Raw genomic sequence first — 19,188 nt, 5'->3', positions numbered from 1 at the left:
CCTCCTTTTTCTCCTAATGTAGCTTTAAAAAAAATCCTTCTCATGTTCTTTAACTTCTTTAGCATTCTTGACATTATTTTTACAGGGTCAGGTTGTACTCATATTCATTCTTTGTTACCTGGCCTTATTTCTCTGCTGTGTACATTTGTAGAGGTACTTGTCTTCCCAATTAGAACATAAACTCCTTGCAAGTAGGGATTGTTCCATTCTTTATATTTGTATCTCTATTGCCTAGCACACTGGCTGACACAGGGTTGGCACTTAACTTAATGGGTGATCAAGTAAATCTAAAAAAGCAAGGAGAAAAATTGATCTGTAGGTTGGTAGATCATCAAGGATCTAGATGGGGGGGTATGGTCAGAATGAATCTGAAAGGGAAAAGGCCCTCCTTGCCTAGTGATTTGGAGAGTATATAAAAAGCATACAGTACTGAAGAGGATGGTCAAGAATGTAGTGTTTTCCAGAGGCAATCAGGTTTCTATAAAGGCAGTAAGATGAAGAGTATGAAAGGAAATAGTCTAGTATAAAGAGAAGTTTGTTAAATAGTCTAGTATAAAGAGAAGTTTGTTAAATAGTCTAGTATAAAGAGAAGTTTGTTAATGATAGATACTCCAAGAACTGGAAAGACCATTGAGGCCTTTGGGCATCAGAGTTTTGCATTGTCTTGTTTGCATGTATTCGCTCCATTTGTGCCTCACCACCATCATACTCTTTAATATGTAAACTTTCTTCCCACTTTTACCATGGACACTGAGTGTATTTGTGGAAGAGACATAGGGAGGTGAGTAGGACATAGTGGTAAGAACACTTTATTTGGTGTCAAAGGACCAGGATTGAAATCCCATCTCTGCTACTTACTATACACTGCCTTAACCTGGGTTAGCCCATCAATGGAGAAAGTTTTACTGGGGTGTGGCTACTACACATTCTATAACTTTTTGGAGTCACAGGTGAGAGTTGGGTAAATCAGATAGACACCAAAAGTGGATGAGCAGCCCTGAAAAGGCCTTGGCAAGCTCTCACACACAGAGGTGCTGCCCTCCTGAACACTCAGGTCTCAAACCTGTTGGTGAGTTAGGAGATGTCTATCCCAAGCATGAAAAAACCTTTCCTGGCAAAATGGGTGGATGAGAACAATTTGTTTCAATGGCCATACAGCAGGCACTATGGAAGGCTTATGGGAGACATCAAAGATGCCAAGATCATCCACTGCATCCCAGACCATCACCAGTCTTCTTGACTTTTGTCCTGCCAGGGAACTTTGATGACTCAGGAAGATAGAGTGAGGCTGATGACTTTGTGCAGCTCTGCCTCACTTAAGTCCAATTCATGAGCAAGTCAAGACATCATCCCATGATGTCGATGGTCCTTTTCAAAAACAACAACAACAACAACATACTGCCAGTATAATCTTAGCCAAATCCCTTAAACTCCTCCTCTTTAAGTGTGAGAGTTTGGAATTAGGTAATAGTTAAGGTCCCTTCTAGTTCTTGATCATGTGAAAACTTAAGAGATAGGTGTTCTTAAATTATTCACATATCTGAATGACTCCTAGACTTGAATTCTGTTGTATCTCCAAAAAATAATGAGTTTCAGTGGACCTGAGTAGATTTTTAATGTTGTGGTAAGGTGTATATTATGAAGAATGGCCTCTCTGGAACTGGTTCCTAGGTAACATCTTTTTGTCAAGTTTCATTCAGTACAAAAAACCTATAAAGATTTCAAAATAAAAAGAGTCTGACTTTAATGTATGCATGCATTTAAAAAAAAAAGTGTTTCCTTTACAGGCATGCTAGTATTAAGCTGTCTCCATATAATGCAAAATGAAATAGACAGCCATGGTACTGGGTTAATTAGATGAATATTTATTCTTAAATAAATATTATCCTTAATACTTTAAGGATCTGTATTTCTGTAAGTGTTGTACTCCCTTCATTGAAGTAGACGTAAACTTCTCGATTATTGTTATTGTTTCTCCTTTGTTCTTGAAGAAGACCAGTGACATGACAAGAGTGATGTTTTAATTTTCATGTGAATTGGATTTAAGGGAGCCTGGGCTGTGTAAATTCTTCAGCCTCACTCTCTCTTCCAGAGTCACAAGTTCAGTGGTAAGACAAAATGCAAGATGACTAAGGTTGGCCTGGGATGCAGGGGGTGACTGCCCTTTCTAAATTAAGGTCTTTCCCAGGTGTCACATTGTCTGACACAACCTCATGCAATGCCTAAGGGTTAGGTAAGAATTGAGACAAAAGATGGCCTAATTTCCCATCACCAAAAATATCAATCAAAGTTTCTGGCCAGAATAGAAAACAATTGCTATTTACACTCATTCTAAGCCATCAGAACTTAAAGGATGAGCCACAGAAGCTTGGGCTGGGGGCTATTGTTGGCCATTTAATGAAAGCTAGAGTGATTTGGGTTTAAAGTATAGTTAAGTAGCGCCATTTGAAACACAATGGGAGTTTTTAAAGCCTGTTTTTTCAGAGCTATTTTTTAAGAAATTATAAATGAAAACTATACAAGACAAAAAGTAAATTGTCCCAGGTTTTGGAAAAATAACTAACTAAATAAATGAAAATTTAAAATGTTTAAATCTAACATTGCCCCCCCCCCAACCCTAGAGTTACCTCTGGAACCCTGAGGGTAGTTAGCTGTCCTTTGGGGACCCAAATTGTCAATTCGAGCAGAAGTTAAGGGATGCTATTTCTTCTTTTTTTTTTCTTCTTCTTTTCCTTCTTCTTCTCCTCCTCCTCCTCCTTCTTCTCCTTTTCATCTTCTGTCTCTTCTTCCTCCTCCTTTTCCTCCTGTTCCGCTTGTTCCTCCTCCTCCTCCTTCTTCCCTCACTATATGTGGTCCCTTTCCCTACTTGGGGCACCATATCCTTACATGTGAGTGCTCTCTCCACAGGAATACAAGTTTTGGTCACAAATTATTTGTAATATGTTTACATATAATCTTCATGAATTGCATGGAGCCTTTGGGGCCTTTCCCACCAAAAACTCACCAAGTGGTCAAAATTTTCAACCTTCTTGTGATAAGCCTTTTCATACTGGAACAAGGCAGGTTCCTAAAAAGTAGACATGTAGTCTAACACCAGGTCCATACCCAAAGATTTTCCAGTTTGGTAGTTGCATTTTACTGGCATACTTTTGAAAAACTAGAGTCACATCACACCATGTTGAAACATTAGAGGAGGGCCTTATAGCAATATAGACTGCCAAATAATATAATTCATGCCTTAAGATGAAATTTTTCTTTATCCTGAATTTATATATCCTTACTACTCATGTTGAAAGTACATATTTATTGACTCTATAGTATGGAGTCTTAGAAATAATGATTCTAGGGGCAGCTAGGTTGCTGAGTGGATAGAGCTCTGGCCTTGGGGTCAGGAGGACCTGAGTTCAAATGTGGCCTCAGATACTTGACACTAGCTGTGTGACCCTGGGCAAGTCACTTAACCCCAATTGCCTCACCAAAAAAAAAAAAAAAAGAAAGAAATAATGATTCTAGTTCAACCCCCTCTCAAAGGTACTTTTCAGTTCCAAATATATATGAGTCTATGAAAGTGAGGCTTAGAAAGGCTGTGACTTGCCTGGAGCATTGTAATAAATTAGGGACATATATGAGAAACTGAGTTTTATGTTTCTTCTTTCTAGTGCACTGAGATATACATATATATGTGTATGTACATATGGTTCTATATATTTATTTAAATGCAAAAGATTATTATTTTAGATAGATTATAATTTTCATTGAGATATATCTAGATTCATTTAAAAATTATTTAGCTTCATATTAAAAGGTTGTATAGTACTTCTACCTATTAATTTTGAATGTATGTTTCTTCTTTAATAGGACAAATATCTGAGCACTTCAAAAATGTAGTTCTTTAGAAGTATTTCTTAAATTTGGAAAGAATAAATTAGAAAATAGCATTTGTTTAAAATAATGATTTATAGATTCAGGTCGTTTGTTTCTAAACCTGTAAAATTCTATCCCTTGAGTAAAAACTTAGTTTAGCAAGAGATTCTTTGATTTAAATCTTATTTGGGGACATGGAAAAGAGACTTGGATAGTTTTTCCAGTTACAAATTTGTTGAAGTCAAATATGCTTTCCATAATGAAATCTTTTAATGCTTAGTTATTAGTTAAGCAGCCATCCAATTTCTTTACTAAGTACATAATGAAGTAGTCAGTTGCTTTAATATAGCTAGATCCCAGATTAGTGCAGATAATGAATCCCTTGAAGTGGTCACATTATTTGAATTTATCCTGCATATTTCCATTGACTGGAACCAGTTACTACATTTTACATAATTATAACTTCAAATAGTGCAAATTGGAATACATGCAACCACTTCAGGGGGATTCATTATTTGTATTAATAGGGACCTAGCCATACTTATATTCCTGTGAAAAATGCAGAAGTTAAAGTTTAAGTCCTTTTATGTTTGGCTTTTTTATTGCAAATTATAAATTGAGTAGCAGTGAAGTATGATAGAAAAAACAGTGGATTAGAAGTCAAGAGACTTTGGTAGTTGTTCTATTTTCTATAATCGGTGTGACTTTGGACAAGTCACATCATCTTTTTGGGCCTCAATCTTCTCTTTAGTAAAGTGAAGATTGAATTATATGACCTTTAAGGTCTTTTCAAGTTTTAAGCCCATGCTTTATTGTAAATAGTGTAAGTCAAATCAAATACAGTGTTTAATGATGTTTCCGAAGTGTTTGCTTAAAATGAGCTTAAAATCATCATGCCTAGACAAAGCACTCAAGCATGTAATAAAACAGTTAATTGGTGAGCACTTAATTATGGTCTTACCATGTGCCAGGCACTGTACTAAGCTCTCGTAGTGCAAAGACAACAGCAAAATGAAACAGCCTCTGTCCTCAAAGAGCTTATATTTCCATAGGGAGACAACATGAACACACACACACACACACACACACACACACACACACAGGCAGACACATAAAAATTTATATGCAAAACACCAACAAAACAGATACATGATAAGGGGGAAGCACTAAGAGTTGGAGGAGACTAGGAAGAGCCTTATGTAAATGTTGGCACTTGAGCTATTCTGAAGGAAACCAGAGATTCCAAGAGTCAGAGATGAAAGAGCCCACTCCAGGCATGAGACAACCAGTGCAAATTCATGGAGATAGAAGATGGAATGTGAGAGTAATGGCAAGAAGGATAATCTGGCTAAAACATAAAACGTGTGGAGGGGAATAATGTGTAATAATGCTGTAAAGATAAAAGGGGGTCAAGTTTTGACTGCTTTAATGTCGGAGGAGTTTATATTTGTGATTGTTCTTCATTTGTTTTCAAAGAGGACTAGTGACACCACAGGGTGATGTCTTGACTTGCTCATGTATTGGATTTAAATGAGGCAGAATTGCACAAAGTCATCATCCTTACTTTCTCTTCCAGAATCATGGAAGTCTAGTGGCAAGACAAACTCAAGATGACTGGCTATGGCCTGGTGATACAGTGGGTGACCTTGGTATCTTTGATGTCTGACCAAGCTCTCTAAGCACTCCACAGTGTCTGCTTCAACTGCCTTCATGACTGTTGGAACAAATTGTTCTCATCCACCCATTCCACAGGGAGACGGTTTCACTTGCTTAGGGTAGACATCCCCCTAGCTCACCAATGGGTTTAGGACTTGTCAGTTACCCTCCATCTGATTTAGCCTGTCTGTTGAGATAGTTTTACTGGGGTGTGGCCACTGCAGTTGTGCATTAGGAAAATCACTTTGGTGGCTGTCTAGAGGAAGGATTGGAATGAAGAGAGACCTGAGGCGGGAAGACCAACTAGAAAGAGATGGTGAGGGCCTGCATTAAGGCTGTGTATTGGGAATAGAGAAAAAAGAATGTATGCAAATGATGCTGTAGACGTAGAAATGACAAGGATTGACAGCTGATTGTATGTGTGGGATGACTGAGAGTAAGGAGTTAAAGATGATCTTGTTGACCTGCCTTAGTAAAAAGAGTTTGCTTACCCAGGAGTTCTCTGTAGTAATGACATCACAGGTCACTATTCCTGTTATAATGAGGGCAAACAGATGAGTCTTCCCTTCCATGGCCCCCTGATCTTCAGAACAGATGGCTCACTTCAAATGGCCTAAGGTCTCATAGATTATGGGATACTCACCTCTTTGCCCCCATTACATAAGCAAGAAAAATGATAGCAGCAGGTGATGGCATTAGAAATTTAGATTACGAGAAGTAAAAGGCCCTGAGGAGGTTAACTGAAGACATTATAAAAAGGAACTGGGAGGCCAGGGAAGTGTGTAATAGTAGAAAGTACCTTCAACCTAGAGTGAGGTGACGTGGGTTCCATTTCAGACTCTGCTACTTACCAGCTAACTCAGTGTCCTTGGCAAGTCTCGTGATCTCTCTGAGCTTCTCTTTTCTTATATTTACAATGGAGAATCTGTAGTATTTTATAGGGTTCTTTTGAAGATCAATTGAGAATAATGTAGGTATTACAAGCTGGGGCAGCTAGGTGGCACAGTGGATACAATGCTGGACCTATAGTTATGAAGACCTGAGTTCAAATTTGGCCTCAGACACTTACTAACTATGTGACCCAAGGTGAGTCACTTAACCGTATTTGTCTCAGTTTCCTCATCTGTGTAAAATGACCTGAAGAAGGAAATGGCAAACCACTCCAGTATCTTTGCCAAGAAAATCCCAAGTGGGGTGAAGAAGAATTGGACAGGACTGAAAAATGATTCAACAACAATAATAACAACAGGTATGTATGCTATACAATTGTATAGCACTATATATATAATTATATATGATGGAAATAGCAGATAAAACTATGAGCTGATAACAAACTGATCCACTATCTTATGAAGTGCAATGAACATAACATATTTTCATTCTTATGGATATATCTTAAATAACAAGCTTATGTTGGACTTCTAGTATAACAATTAGTATGGGGGGCAAGGGGAAAACCTCTAAGGACTTGGTTGATGATGGTGAGAAAATACTGGACTGTGAATTGAAATCTTGGGTTCCAAGACTAGTTTTGCAGTCCTCAGTTTCTGTATACATAAAATGAAGATAATCATATTTGCACCACACACTTCATAATGATGTTGGGAAAGAAGTCCTTTATAAACTATAGAACACCATATAAGCCAGAGTCATTATTATTTCTTCATCTATAAAATAAGGGTGTTGAAGTAGAGGTTAATCTCTAAGGTCTCTTCCAGCATTGCAGTGCTTAAATTCTAAGTGCTTTTAGAAGAAAAATTAATAAGCAATCTTGAGTTAGGGAGAATGCAACTTTTTAAGATATGGAGAACTGCAGAAGGAAAAATGTTTTCATATGGGAAATTGTCTAGGCAGAGACATTTTGGAACATGTGTGTGTATGTGTGTGTGTGTGTGTGTGTGTACACATATACATATACATATATAAAATGCACATAGCTATCCATATACAATGGATTCATTCAGAGATCTCACGTCTTTAAGTATTTTTAAAAGATTACATCATCAATTTTATTTTAAATGTTCCAAAATAACTAATAAAAAAGACCATTAAACAAGCTATGATTAATAGATATTTTAACAGCCTAGTTTCTCTCATTTGAAAAATGCCATCACAAAAATGAAAATAATTATAGAAAATTTAGAGTTATAAGATTTAGATTTGAAATTTGGGCTCTAAATTAAACCTGAGATACAACATAAACCAAAGCTAGTTCCCAAATATTCTTTAGACCATAAACATGAAAAATAGAATAAAGTGGTAGTCCTGAATGAGGAAGGCAGTGTTAGGGGGCCAGAGAACCTAGGTTCAGTACTCTGGTACTTACTATTTTGTATCCTCGGGTAAATCACCTTACCTCTCTGAACTTCAGTTTCCCCTTCTGGAAGATGAGGCAGCTAAAATAAATGACCTTCAAGATCTTATCCAGCTCAAAATCTATTATTTTAAGTAGTGTTTTAGACACAATGTCACTATATTGCTTAATAGAGCATATTCTAAGGAATTAAATTACTTTCTGCAAAAAGCACCCAAACCAGGGTACTCTGTGGTGATCCACACATTCTAGACAAGTGTTATTATAGTGAATTGAAAAGTGAAAAATTCCGTCAATTAGAAATTTTCATCCATATGACCAAAATTTCAATGAAGAAAAATTTTCATTGAATTGATTTTTTTTTCTAACTGAATTCACCAGTTCATTTGGCATTTTGTAGACAAAACATAATGTCTAGGGCCGCTAGGTGGCGCAGTGGGTAGAGCACCAGCCCTGGAGGCAGGAGAACTTGAGTTCAAATCCAGACTCAGACACTTACTAGCTAGCTGTGGGACCCTGGGCAAGTCACGTAACCCCCATTGTCTCCAAAATTAAAAAACAAAACAAAATGTAGTGTCTTTTGAGAAGTTAGTTTCTCAAAAGTCATATATAGAATTAGAAGACTAAATGGTAACCAAAGGTTTCCTCTCCAGAAATGGAAGTATCTCGTACCTAAACAACATGTTCATTTTAAAGACCTTACAAATGAGATCTCTTTGTTGTCCCCTTAATAGTAGAGAACATCCCTTCCATACAGGGAGAACAAGAGGTATTTAATGATCTCCAATTTGAGTCAAGGTCCTGCCAAGACATACTAAAGGTAACTGTTTCCTTCACATCTAGACAATACTTTGCTTAAATACTACATGTTGTAGGACTTCAGATTCTTTGATCAATTCATAAACCATTGAAGATATTCAATCCTGTTTCATATAAATGGCTAGGGGAGAAAGAACTCTACCATTCACTAAATCAAAATAAAGTAAAGAATGGTAACTGTTAGTTTACTGAATAGTGACAATATCTACTAAACAAACTGGCTGCTATAAAAGGGAAGAGGGAACAGGATAAGTCTTAACTATAATACAGTTGACAAAAAGATTCATTTTTTTTTAATCTAAAGAGTTTTTCAGACCTAACAGGCATGACAAAACCTGTCTTCATTCCTTTCTATTCAGCTCAGCAAGTGCTTTTGAGTTCTAATAGTTAATCAGTTACCAGATTCCACAGCCTTTGTTTTTCCACACTCTTTAATTTTTCTAACTAGGAACAACTGTTCTTGTAGGTGTGCTTATGATTCACAAGTAAACCAACATTTTTTTTCTGCTGTAAACATTTTTTGAAATTATTGCTGTGATAGTTTGGATTTAATAGGAACATATTCATGCATATGTCCTGTGGACATACTTATAGTTACATATCCTTATCAGAGAAATGGGTAACTTCTTAAGGTTAAACATTAGATGTTGAACGTTAATGAACTTGTTCTCTCCAGATCAATTAAAATGACAGCTCTGTAAGATTATAGCAAAAAACAAAAAGTCCATTCTATACCAAATTGCCTTAATTTAAGCTAATCAAATATATACAAGATCTAGTATTTTTGTTATAAAAATATTAATATTTAGCCTGCTTCAATTTAAGGAAAAAAAATTAGTGCATTATGTCAAACACTATGTTTAAGTATAATTTCATAAACTTTTTTCAGAATGCACAGAAAATAGAGAAATATAGAAAATAAATGAACTTACCCTTCAGTTTTTATTTAGAAAATTTCTGCTCTTGGTCAAGGGTAGAGAATGCTTTACTGACTTTCCCTGAAACTATAAACTTTAAACATAAAATCAGTGGAGGAAGCCACCACTCTGGACCACACTAGAGAATGCTAAGAAACTCCTGCTGTGCGCAGGTCTCCTGCATCTAAGATATATTCAGCTTGCAGTGGATAACCTAATATGCCTTTCATTTAACTGGCTGGGCAGGTTTCTACAGTCTGTGGAACATGGACTCATACCAGAATTTGTTGGCATAACAGGCCAGTCAGACTGGTTCTTCAGGAAACCCAGAACCTGTTCAACCAGTCTGCATCAAAGGTTAGCCCAACATGCTGCAGCGGCTCAGCTCAGCTCAGCTTCATAGATGGTGAATTATTCACGCCTCCCAGTCCACTCCCAGCAAACTCCTCAGCTAGAATGTTGTAGCCTCCAGCAAAACAATTCACTGAGAGAAGGAGGGAGAGGGAGAGATAGAGCTATGTCAAGTAGGGCAATATCCCCATTGTTGTAAACTCCTTTTATTTTAGTTAAAGCTAGTGGTCTACAGCCTCTGGGGTAGATGACATTTAAAAACAGTCTACAGCTCTGAGGTGATTAGAGTCCCCAGAAATAGGTACTCCAAAATTTAGAGAGAGAGAAAAAAACTTTCAGCAAAATGAATGACTTACTTTCCTGCCTCCATTCTTGTCCCCCTTGTGGCATATTTGGTTCTAGCCCAGCCTCGTAGGGAGAGATCTGGTCCACCCAGGAGCCTTCAGTTGTTCTTCCTCTTCCTCCCAGCTGGCTTCTATTTTGGTTCCTTTGCATAGGAATTCCAAATCATAGCAACCCCTCTTCCCACCCCAGTAGATGTGAGAAAACTCAAATCTATTTAATTCCTAAAGTCTCTAATATCCAAATGACCTAGAAACAGTTGTGGAAGTGGAGTTCCAAGTGATCAACACTTACAGATATGTGTAATCTTCCTTGTCTTCTCATATGGCCTCCATGTTCTATAAGATCCATACTGGCAAAATTTTTGCATTCTAGGCAAGAATTTAAAGCTTAAAACTGCACAAAACTTTTGGGACACCCTGTGTGTGTGGTGGTGGTGGGTGTCAAGTTATATGTATCCCATAGGATACGTAAAAACTATGTAAAACACATACAGGATGTCCCAAAAATGTTCACTACCTGGTGGGCAGCTTTCTGATGATGAGGCTCTGAAAATCTAGTTAGGCTGAAAATTACCAAGGCTACCTACTTGAACAGATCCTATTTGCCAGACCCCTACTTGAAGTTGTCCCAGCTTGATAGGTAGGTCTTGCTAGATTGTGTTCCCTGCTGGCATAGCCATCAAGAATCCCTCTAGGTCTGAGGTTCTTAATCTTTTTTTGTTGGGAACCCTTTGGTCAGTCCAGTGAAGCTAGGGGTGTGCAGGAGTTTAATTAAACTGGAGGAGACAGCTGATTATTACCTTTAGCATTTACACCTCAAAAATTAAGACTTAATACTTGTTGATTTCTAGATTCAAAAAAAGTGAAAGAAATGTTAATAATGCTGATGAAACTTAAAAGTGTTTTTTACATTCCCCCCCTCCCCCAGGTGCCTGTGAAACATTTGTCAGCATACCCCTGCCTATGGACTGTTCCTCAGCATCATGTTTTTTAAATGCATGAAATAAAATACATAGCATTACAAAACAAATGAATATATTGAAATATAGTTATCAAAATATTTTTTGAAAGTTCATAGATGCCACATTAATAACCTCTACTCTAGGTCATCTTCATAATTAGGCATTTCACTAGTGGAGGTTCATGTGAGTCTAACTAGAGAATGCTCTTTCTGCAAGGAGAACCCAATATAAACCTCACCTTCACTCACCAGCTCTAAGTGTTTTGCTGTCCCTGACTTAAAATAAAACAATAACCACTAGGAAGGTGACTGTCCTGGAAGAGCTTCTGGGTTGATATATGTTTCCTAAGTCCTTTATAACCTGTTAAATTCAGAGTAACTGCCTTGCTGACCTCACTAGTGATGCATGGTGGATACATACTGGAAAACAGAAACAGGAAAAGAGTGGGATGTTAGAACATATTATTTTAAGCTTTATACATAAGAAATCAAGAACTCAAAAATGTTCCCATTAATATTCATGATAAAAAATGATTAAATTTGTATTTTTGGAAGAAGTCCACTTTAAATCTAGTTTTTATCCTGGCATAATTACCCTGGTATTACATGTATAAAGAGACAGCATGACACCATGGATAGCCAACTGACCTTGAAGTCAGAAATAGCTGGGCTCAAGTTGAGCTAATGGCAGATACCAACTGTGTGACCCTGTACAATTTGTTTAACCCTTCAGTGCTCTGGGTACCTCTCTAAGATTCTGCAGTTATCCCTTCCACATGCAGGGGTTAGTGTTGTGGAACTCCCCACAATCTGGAAAATTCACATAAAATCTTTTGGCCCTCCTTTTGTACCAGAGAAGAACTTCCTTCTTTCTGAATTTTTTCTTTTTCTTTTATGGAGTGCTTACAGTACCTTAAAAGATAAAATATATTGATATTATACAATGCTGTACATATATTTTATGCATTTCCGAGTTTCTAAACTTTTTCTGTCTTAGCTATTCTTCTGTGTCTTACGCTGTTCTTCACGTATCATCTGTGGCTTCCTCAAGACTCCTCCAAAATTTCCATTTAATTTCTTACTACAACCCACCATATATCGAAACTGCAATGGGGAAAGTCACGATGTGGAAGAGATAACTGTGTTTTGCAGAGAAGGTGCTGACTTGTACTGACATGGAAATTTCCTTACTTGAGAGTTTCCTTTACTAATGAAATTACAGGTCTAATTTCAATCCCTAATGAATTTATACTTCTTCCTCCTTCTATCACCAATCAATTGTTCCTTTATTTGATTTTCTTTCTTCTTTCCATTTTCCATCTCTTACATTCTCCCAAGAAATAAAATAACAGCATCCAATAAAATATATCTACAAATTTATGTTCTTATGTCCTGTCTCTTTAATAATGGAAACTCTAATGGAGTAGGGACAATCATGTGAACATATATTTATAGCTGGAAGCAAAATTTTAGCCACTTAGTCTTAACCCTTCATTTTAGACTCAAGGAAACAAGCCAAGGGTGACCATCTAGTCAATTCCCCTTCCCCCTCATTTTATAGATGAAGAAACTGAAACCCAAGGAAGCTAAATAATTTGCCCAAGGTGGCTAAGTAATTTGCCCAAGGTGACACAGAGTAAACAACATACACCCAGGTGCCAGCTGCCTCCAATATTCCATCTTAAATATTTATTAAACTGAATGGAATTGCATTTATATATGGTCCCCACAATTAAAGCCAGTCCAGTAGCAAGGTTGCAAAAATTACCATAGTTGTCTTTTGTTGGAATCAAAGTCAGTAATTTTACAGAAGTCTCAAATCTAAGAACTTGTTTTTACAAAGAACTATATACATTACACATGAATGGAGCTATAATTAAAACTACCAGAGTGAAAGTATTTTGAATTGACTAGGTCAATAAAAAACACTTCTCTGAAGAATAAAAATCTATAGAAATTGTCCTACAAAATTATCCTTAATGCTGTTTGGATTCCAGGTACAGAAAGATTTTGAAAACAGGAGGTAACTTGAAGAAGGAAAACCAGTCTTGTGGTAATGCTGAGTGACTCCTCCCTTTGCCTGCAGACATCAGTTCTGGATGATATCATTATCACCAGACAGATAGCATTTAGCTGGGCTGGGCTGAACTATTAGCTTGGTACTAAAGTTGACAGAAAAGAAAAGTTGCCTCAGGAAGTGGTTTGGTGATTCCAAAGCTAAGGTGTGTCCTCTGATTAGCAATGTAGGAGGCCAGTTGGAAAATTGAGATTCTTCCCCATGGAGGCTGCCCATCAAACTTCCATTTTGATAAACTTCTAAAATTAGCCTTATATTAAATACCTCATTACTGATTACTGATAGCTTACCTTGACAGAGAACACAACTATACATGTCCTGAACAAAGGCTGTCACTTTTTCCAAGACTTTTTGTGGAATAGACTTTCTTTTCTTAAAATAGGGGCTGCATGGAAAATCTAGGATGCATGTATTGTACTTGTCTTTTGTAGAAGGAAACAATTTAGTGGCTTCCTGGGTAACCCTTTACACCTCTGGTATTTAGCTTAGAAATAATGAAAAATAGAAACTAGATACCTGCAATTAAATTAAAATATTAGAATGTATAGGAGTCTGGCCATGTGACTCCCCTCTTCAATAAACTCCAGGAGCAAACACAAACTCCGCTTTGGCCCTTCACAAAGTGACTCAAAACTACCTTTCCCTCCAAATTAGACAATACAAAATACTTTCCTTCAGACACTAAAGTCTATCCAAATAGGTTTTCTTGCTGTTCCTCACACAAGACTTCCATCTTACCTCTTCATATCATCACAGACTCTTTCTTCCTGGAAGGTATGCTTCCTGACCTCTGCCTCTTAGGATCTCGAGTTTATTTCAGTGTTCAGTTTAAATACCACCTCATAAAGTCTTTCATGATTCTCCTACTTGCTCTTGAAAATTACTTTGTATTTATTTTTTTCTTGAAAATTACTTTGTATTTATTTTTTCAAGGCATAGTGAATGAATGGCTGGCATGGAACCCAGGAAAACTGGGATTAGGTCTTACATCTGATATAGACTGACTGTGTGACCCTGGGTGAGTCTCCTAACCTCTCAATGTTTTCTAAGTTGAAGATAACCGGCAAACCTTATTTTGCTACAAAGAATTTCCTCACCCCAGAGCACACTGTGCCAATGAAATTCCAACAAGTATATATACACATACACATACATATATTTATACAAATTATTTAATATACAAACTAATATACTAAACTATTTAATAAACAAATAATAAACTGAAATAATATACAAAATATACATACAAATAAAATAGAAAATAATAAACTATTTAATATACAAATATATATGGAAGAGGGCTGTTTCATACCCCTACCTGACTAATTTCAGAGGGTCTGGACAAACAGAATTAAGTAGGTATGAATAAGGCCTACTTCAATCCTATTCAATCAATCAAAAACATAAAAGAAAAACATAGTTAATCATAAGTAGGGGGGAAGAGATCAAGGCTGTTAGATGACATAGAGTAATGCATCAAAGAGGTATGTTGGAAATGATTGAAAAAACTCAGTCAGAGAGACAAATTAGGAAACTGACTGAAGTCAGGAGCTGGCACTATGGTGGAGACAGACCCCAAAACTACAAGCCCTGACCACTCTGGTTCAGACGCTTCTCCAGCAGATGCAAGACAAGTTTCAGACCATGTCAGATCAGCTAGTAGGCTGAATTGATGATATGATAAGCAGTCACATCAATGACCTGCAGAAGAACATCATTGACCTTCTGACCTAAGCAAAGGTGGAAGGAGAAAATAGGATCCTGCTACACAAAACAAACTTTTTGCTAATCATTTAGAATAAATTCTGGAAAAAATTTTTTTACAGGCCGACAGGTGAATGAACAGTTTTTTTCAAGTAACTATTAGGTACAAACTTTTTTTTTTATTATAAAGCTTTTATTCCTAGACTGCAGTTTAGTTAGGGTTCAAGGTGATTTATTTTTTGTACATGGTAGTTTCAACTATATGACATAAAATATGTAAACAGTAAACTGAAATTCTGACAACTCAGTTAAAATTTTCAAAAATCTTAGTGCATTTTTTTGGTCATTTGTTGTTCCTTTTGTAGTAGTTTCAGTTTAATATCAAATAGATGTGAATTTTTTTCAACTGTTATTAGACTCTCTTTATGAAGTAAAGCTAGAGTCTGTGGTTTGTAATTCTTAGCACAAAATTCCTGTTGTAAATAATAACCATATTTTTAAAGCAGACAAAAAATTTTGAGCATTTGCATTGCTATGTTTCCATGATTGAGAACTATACCTAAGAATCTACTGTAAAAGCCCTAAAAAGGAGCTGAAATTGACAATAACTGCTTCCACTTTTTAATAGAGGACTTGGATAGTGAAAATACTATCTCAATCCTCTCAAATACTAAGGACAGAAAATAACCTATAAAGATACATTGCATTCACTGGTTAGAATTTCATGTGGCATAACATTTCAGTCATTGGTTATAAAATCAAAAATGCTCATTGTAAAAACCTGAGAGAGTTTTAAGACCCACTTACTCCATATTAACTTGTGCTACTGGTTTTAAAAAGCACCTGCCAATTAGAAGAAAAAAAACAAGTGACCATTGTGAATCCTTGCTCACTGTTGCTTACTGACTGATAAATACCCTTGTTTACAATAAGGATTTTCTTTAAAGAAAAATCATGGGATTTGTTGTTTACCTTTTTTCTTACCTAAATGCTTACAGAGTAACACTTTTTAAATAGATTATAGGTGGAATGGAAAATATCAGGCATTTTCATCACAACATTCTCTTTATCTTTTAATAAAGAGATGAAGGACACAAACTGCACCCCCAGATGACTGACTCATCAAATTCCTCTTGTATTAAAAACAGATTTAAATCAAGATAAAGCTGAAGGGTGATAGAGAGGTAGAGGGCCTTTTTTTCCTGGAGAGGAACTTGCCAGTGAATATTTTGTGATTGTAGGAGAAATTTTCTATACCATCAGACAGTTTATTGTATTGTTATAAATGTGGACTAAAGCCATGAAATAATAATAATAAAGACTCAGTCATACCCTTTGGTTCTTGTATAAAACCAACAATCAAGTTCAGAATCAGGCATTTTCAAGTGTCTAGAAGTATCTGGAGAAAGCAGTTCTAACCAAACCCTTAAGAGGGAATCTCTTGGGAAGGGGTGAGGAAGAAGGGTCTTCTTCCCTCAGAGGAGGACATAGTCAATATTGTAAAGTTGGAGAATTTGGACTTTTCATTGACGTCTTGGCAGCATCTCTAGAACAGCTGACGGCAGTGCATGCAGCAGAAGCTAAGGACAAACTAGAGACGCTAGGAGATGCAGCTTTATGTCTCTATAAGGAGCTCAGCAGAAAGCTACACCATCCCTAAAGAGATCTATGAGGGTTGTATCATGTGTTAAGTTGGACTCGGTATATGCTTGTAAGAGAGCATACTCCCATTTTGGGATGGGGATGGGATGTACCAAGTCTTACAATATACTAATTTAGTAAATAACAATTTCTAGAAGCTAATTAAAAATGACTAGCTAACCCATATCAACTGTTACTTATTGGGAGAAGCTCACTAGTGGGGGTTCATGAGCAACAATACCAGAGAACGGTCTCTCGCAACTACTCAGGGTCCCCTAGGACCCTGAAGACAGATATGGTAGCTTCCCTCTGAAGACCCAAACTTCCAGTTCCAGTGGGGTTTTGGAGAATGTAGCCCAGGCTACATATATAACTTGTGTGTATACGCTGTCTCCCATGAAGGAATTTAAACTCCTGGAGGGTCATGATTTTTCATTTTTGTCTTTGTGCCCCAATTGCTTAGCATAGTGACTAGAACATAGATTTACACAGTAGGGGAGTGGTAAGCAGCAAAGTGAATGTCAGTCTAGAGATAGAGTATTGGGGTACTACACATGCCATATCCAGGCTACATTAGAGTTTCTTTCTTCCCTCCCTCCAGACTAACTACCACTTCTCACCTGTGTCTGCTGAAAGCAAAGATATCATTATCATCAGGATGAAGAACGAGATGGGAAAATCCTTCACCTTAATTCCCAAATTGATGCCAATGCCTAAGAAATTGTCTCGTCAGTAGTATCTCTAAACCTTTGACACCTTAGTAAATATTCACTTCTACCTTCTAGACCCTGTCCTATGCTTTGACTCAGAATCTCATATCCCACAATGAAATGTTTAGGACTGTCTGAGGTGTCAGATTTTTCTCTGCACATGAATTAGTGCAATACTTTATATACAAGCATTAGAAAGAAAATTGTATCCAAAGTTAAAAGGAAAACCCAGTTAGAAGATATAGTTTATAGCACTGGTGTTGCTAAGTAACCTTGGGAACTGAGACTATCTGGGAAATGGGAATAAAAATGTCTAACTAGTAAGGTTGTGATGAGGCTAAAAGGAGAATTTTGTCAACACACTTGTATAGAATAAAAAAGTGAACAGTGCTGCTTCATGCAGCAGTGAGTTTCCCTTTACTGGTTTTGTCTAAGCAGAGGCTGGCTGACCACTTATCAGAAATATTGTAAAGAATTTCTATCCAAGGTAGTAGAAGCTGACCTACGTAATTTCTGTGGCCTCTTCCCCTTTGTGATTCAGAAGTATTTATACTCACAAACCCAGCAGCTATCCTTCTGTATCTCTCCTCCTTTTTATAACTGAACTGCTAGACAAAGCTCTCTATACTCATTGCCTTTACTTTCTCGCCTCATACTTCTCAGCCCCTTGCATTCTGGCTTCTATCACTCAGCTGAAAAACTGCTGTCCCCAAAGTCACCAAAGATCTCTTAACTGACAAATCTCATGACCTTTTCTCAATCTTCAGCCTTCTTGACCTCTCATTTGATGCTATTGACTGCTCCCTACTCCTGGCTAATGTTTCTTTGTTTTTTTGTGATAACTCGCCTGGTTATTCTCTTACCTGTCTAACTGCCCCTTGGTCTCTCTTGGAAGATCATCATCCTTGTTTCTCTCCTTCTCTATACCGCAGTCTTTGTCTTGGGCCCAATTCTCTTCTCTCTCCACACAGTGTCAGTGATTTCATCAGGAACTTCCATGGGTTCAACTATCACCTCTATGCAAATACTACCAGATTTGTATTTCCAGCTTGAGTTTCTCTTCTGAATTCTATCCAATACTGCATCATCAGCCACCTGTTGTTATTGTTGATGTTGTTGCTTGTTCTTCGTTCTTGCAGAGAACCATGACATCAGGAAGGTGATGCCATGACTTACAAGTGAATTGGATTTAAGTGAGGGAGGGCTGTGCAAAGTCACCAGCCTCACTTTTTCCTCTGGATCCATCTGGGTCCAGTGGCAAGATATAGATCAGGATGACTGGAGGTGGCCCCCAGCTACCTATTGCACATTTCCAACTGGCCATGATCCTGTAGGCATCTTAGACACAACATATCTAAGCCAGAATTTATTATTTTTTTCTCCCAGTACTTCTCTCCCACCTTCTCTATTATTGCTGAGAACAACCATTCTTCCATTTACGTTGGTTTGGTGACTGTGTGGTGCTTCCTTCTTCTTTATCTCTTACCTCCAGTAAACTGCAAAGTCATCACAATATGGATTATAACTATCCCTTTCTCTTCACTCGCATAACCATAACTTTAGTTCAGGCTCTAATAACCTTTTGATTAAACTCTTACAATAGTTTCTTGGTCTCCCTGCATCTAGTCTCCCCTCTTCAATCCATCCCCCGAAGAACTGCCAAACTGATATTCCTAAAGCATAAATCTGGACAAGTCACCTGCTCAGGAAGCTCCAGGGGCTCCTTGTTGTCTCTAGGATGGAATATAAACTCCTCTGTTTGGCTTTTAAAGCCCTTCACAACCCAGCTGCAGAATATATTCCCAGGCTTAGTGCACTGTTCTCTTTACT

General features: G+C 37.2%; 1 protein-coding gene across 1 annotated transcript in view; it reads right to left on the bottom strand.

The window, feature by feature from the left end:
- LOC114054250 (DNA endonuclease RBBP8-like) overlaps window positions 1–9,748 on the bottom strand; it is a 122,035-nt gene extending 112,287 nt beyond the window's left edge. Inside the window, exon 1 of the mRNA XM_027877428.1 lies at window positions 9,586–9,748. The gene's annotated coding sequence lies outside the window, so the exon portion shown is untranslated. The remainder of the gene's footprint in view (window positions 1–9,585) is intronic.
- Between the last annotated feature and the right edge of the window lie 9,440 nt (window positions 9,749–19,188).

The sequence above is a fragment of the Vombatus ursinus genome, unplaced genomic scaffold (assembly GCF_900497805.2).
Source record: "Vombatus ursinus unplaced genomic scaffold, bare-nosed wombat genome assembly UNPS02014812.1, whole genome shotgun sequence".
Taxonomy (NCBI): Eukaryota; Metazoa; Chordata; class Mammalia; order Diprotodontia; family Vombatidae; genus Vombatus; species Vombatus ursinus.
The sequence above is the reverse complement of the archived record's forward strand: the minus strand, read 5'-3'. Positions and strand labels throughout refer to the sequence as shown.